The sequence below is a fragment of the Xenia sp. Carnegie-2017 genome, unplaced genomic scaffold (genome assembly GCF_021976095.1).
Source record: "Xenia sp. Carnegie-2017 unplaced genomic scaffold, XeniaSp_v1 HiC_scaffold_3, whole genome shotgun sequence".
Taxonomy (NCBI): Eukaryota; Metazoa; Cnidaria; class Anthozoa; order Malacalcyonacea; family Xeniidae; genus Xenia; species Xenia sp. Carnegie-2017.
The window spans coordinates 5,289,806-5,293,871 of record NW_025813493.1 but is presented as its reverse complement, the minus strand read 5'-3'; the positions used below and the strand labels follow the sequence as shown (position 1 = coordinate 5,293,871).

The window sequence follows — 4,066 nt, the reverse complement described above, 5'->3', positions numbered from 1 at the left end:
TTCAAAATTTCTCAGAAGAGATAGCCTCAGACCCTCCCAGGTGCGGAGCGCCTCCGACGTTTTATGACTGATGTTTGAAAAATCCTAGATCCGCCCCTGTACATGATGCATGGCTGCGCTACTCTTAACTACAGAAAATGTTTAAAACAAACATACAAAAATGTTTCATAATGCTTTAAGTATTTTATAAGATAAAGATTGTGTTAGATTATCTGTTGGATTGCGTATAAGCATGACAATGATAAATGAAATGTATGGTCTTGATAAGGAAGTTTCATCCAAAAGAGCTATTGTTCTTAAATTTTGTTGATAGGCTATGAATTTTAGGTTTTCTTTATGTTTTCATTACTTACCATTGAAGAGGCAATTTGGCTATCAATGAAATTTTTCTTTTGAATTCTGACGAGTTTTTTTCTATTCTTCTCAAACAGCAGCTTAGAAAAAATATAACTGAAGCAGAAACTGTCTTGTCCTAAAGTGCTAGTAATATTTGCTTTTTGAAATTTGATATCAACACAACACAAGTACTTTTCTGTGGACGGGGACACAAATTTTGATGATTTTTGATAAAGATCCGTAATTGCAGAAATTTATTGTCAGAAAAATATGCAATTAAAATATTGTTTCAACAATTCGAAGAAATACCATTTACATTGAAAATAACAGACCAAATTATTTTAATTCCTTATAACAACACCCCGGGAAGAAATATGTTAATTTTGACGTTATTCAAATTGGTCAACTATTTCAAGTGTCTCTATAAACTAAAAGAAAAATGTGCACTGCAGATGTTAGTTTTTGTTCATAGATAAAATACTATAAAGCAAAAAAGGAGTATTGTCTATAATCAAATTTTGTTTAATTTTATAGCTCATTATGATATAATTTACCCCCATTTTACTTAACCTAACATAAAACTTTCCAAAGTACATCATATTCAAACAACGTTAGTTTCTTAGGTAATCATCTCTATACATCACATTTCACATGACTTTAATTTCTAATGTTTTTAACAAATTTAGTTCATTTCAACGGACAAAATAAGGACAAAAATGGGATGTGGCTGTAACACGCCTTTTTAGAGATTGTACTTTATTCATCAGGTTTCTAATAAATTTTGCTTCGTCAAGTATCAATGAGCCCAATTTATTCATCTTTTATGCTTTAACATACATCCAAAAATACTTTAGAGAATTCTCTTCGCATGATGCCTTATAATATTTTTCTTGCTTTTACGCAGCATAATACAAACGCTTTACCTGTTGCTTTAATATTTAAATTTTAAAAATTGTTTGTGCGGGAGAATAAATTAGTTTTTTCTTCTGGCAGCTGAAAAGCTATTTTGTAAATTTCCAATTGACTATATTTACAATGTATGGATGTCTGCAAAGTAAGAAATTTCAGTATAATTTTGCTATTGTTCAACCGAATAGTTTTTGATATATTACAGAGTTAAACTTTCACTAGTTGACAGAGGTCATTTTACTAAAATATGTTGCCATGTAGCAATGTTAACTATTTATTACAAAGAATTCGTTGCTAATGTCCTTTTCTGTGGATATTTAAATGTCACTCAATCTATTGACTTCTCTTCAAACCATGCAATCACAGATCTGATGCAGAAAAATAACTGAACAACAAACACACTAAGAAATCTATTTGAAAAATAAGGCCAAAACTCCTTAGTTTAAGATTGACTGTTTTTTTGGTTTCGCGTTCATACTTTGCCAGCAAAGTAGGAGATACTTCAAAGAGTGACTTTCTACAAAACCAACCTATGCAACTATACTTTGTACTGAATGTCACAAGGTGGTTTATAGTGCTGCTATCGAAAAAATGCTTCCGCCAATACCTTTATGAACATTTGAAGAATACATTGCCACCGACTTTCTCTTCTACATACCGAAACAGCTTAAGACAACAAATAAAGTTGATATTCTACGGAATATCTTATCTTCTATTCAATATAGATTCACTGGAGAATGTTATCGATTTCGACAAACTTTGAATAATTTATGGCTCGGAAAAGAAAATTCAAAAATGTCCCAGTATACGACATAGCAAGCTTTCCTAGCGTCGATAGATCTTTAAGCCAGCTATTATTCCATCCATTAACTGAGTGTGACACAGTGTCTTATTTTGGAGGGTGCGACAAAAGAAAACTGCATTGGATGTCTGGAAATTAATTCATCCTCAACGGACTATTGAACCCAACAATTACATCGTCAGAAGAAAACATCACAAAGCAATCTATGGACGTTATTGAGAGGTGTGTGTTGCTGTTGTTTCATCAAAAGAAAAGGAAACTGATACAAACTGATTAAATATGCATGCAAAGGAAAAGTCAGTGCAAGTATTTTAAAGGCAATCTGTATTTAAACTGCGCTTTGTAATATGACTTTTATCCATTGCATTTTTACGACAGCTGTACGACCAATTTCTTATGAAAAATCCGTTTCCTCGTATTCACAATTTATTGATTGGAACTTTACTGAACTGATTAGCAAATGGTTTATGTTAAATCGATGCAGACAAATGAACCAGTAAAATTATCTGAATGTTCTGCTTTAGGAGCATGATACACTACTCAAGTTGAAAAAGCTAGATGTCAACAAAGTACAATATTTCTGGCAATAAACGCAGGAACTGACCAAGTGACCATTTTACACAAACTGTTATCGGTGGATAACTTCGCGAGTTTTTATTGAATACACTCAAATACATGCTTAAAAAAATCGCTGTATGTTCCTTTTTCAATAAACATTGATTGGATAAGTTTCGATACAATACAATGGCAAGAACTGCAAAAAACCTAATTTTTGTAATACAATCTCTATATCTTTTGCCCTGTTGACGCCGCCATATTTAATAATCATGATGGCCCAACGCGCACAGATATAATATGTACGTACATATGACTACTACATCTATGGTAAAAATAAATATTTTAATATGGCGCAAAGCTTAAATTTAAACACGGTAAACAATTACAGACTTGCATTGTCATGTTATATCGCAAGCTAAGCAAAGAAGACAAAAAATTTAATCTGCTTTGTATATTTTAACTAGTCTGAGGGAACGTATTTTAAAATCACTGTTGTAAAAGCACTTCTACTTTTTTTGAAAAAATGCAGCAACCCTTATTCAACGTTGATTGTCATTCTTTCCATAATATTACACAACGCCTTTCTTTCATCGCGTTCTAAGATAATTATCAGCCTGTAACAGGAAGTTTTTCCTTTCGTCTTTCGCATTGACGTAATATGCAAATATTCATACGTTTGGATAACTTTATGTCAGCACATATAAATTCGACATTGCTGCGACACGAGGATTTGAGGTGTGGCTGAAGGAAAGTCGAACAGAGCATATCTTGTGAAAATTATAGCATAAAGTTTAGTTGAGGTTAAACTAAGTTGCTTTAGTGAAGAAAAGAGTGCACAGATGTACGTAAGTTTCTCTTGATATTCTGCATTATAAAGTTAAAATTAATAGGATTACAATGTCAGTTTAAATGTGTACAAACTTTTAGTTTTTGTTACCAATCCCAAACGAACAAAGACGACGGAGGCTTAAATGGCTGAAAATGCTGACGAAGGATCAAGTAAACATCGTCTTCGTAAATAGAATAAAATAAAGATCAACTTTGTGTGAGCCATAAAATAAGTTTATAACGTAAACTCACGTTGTAACAAAAAATGATGTGGCGTGTATTAATAACAACGTTTTATAACAACGAAATGATTAATTTGTTCATCAAAGAAAGCCGTAATTGCAAACACTGACTTTAACACCAAACATACTGATGCTTTCCTGTTTTGTTTATGAAACGCAACATAGTTTTCTGTGTGATTGTTAATTTTTGAAATTATTTACCAAATTTTACCAATATTTTTAAAAAATAATATCCCTGACACTAAAAAAACGTTATCCACCGTGGATAGTGAGTATAAAGAAACAGTCAGGGGTCGGTCACTCCAATAACAACCCATGAAATGGAGCAAAGTTTGTTTTGATCCTTTTTATTAGCAATATGATGAAAAGACCTTTTAGCAAAGTTTTTCTG

General features: G+C 32.1%; 2 long non-coding RNA genes across 2 annotated transcripts; both read left to right on the top strand.

The window, feature by feature from the left end:
• Positions 1-1,305: 1,305 nt before the first annotated feature.
• Positions 1,306-3,046, top strand: LOC124454293. Its single transcript, XR_006951383.1, has 2 exons — positions 1,306-2,269; positions 2,572-3,046. It is a non-coding gene; the product is annotated as an uncharacterized LOC124454293 (long non-coding RNA).
• A 212-nt stretch (positions 3,047-3,258) lies between these two features.
• On the top strand, positions 3,259-3,741 carry LOC124454290. The gene is made up of 2 exons (XR_006951379.1): positions 3,259-3,446; positions 3,533-3,741. It is a non-coding gene; the product is annotated as an uncharacterized LOC124454290 (long non-coding RNA).
• The last annotated feature ends 325 nt before the right edge of the window (positions 3,742-4,066 follow it).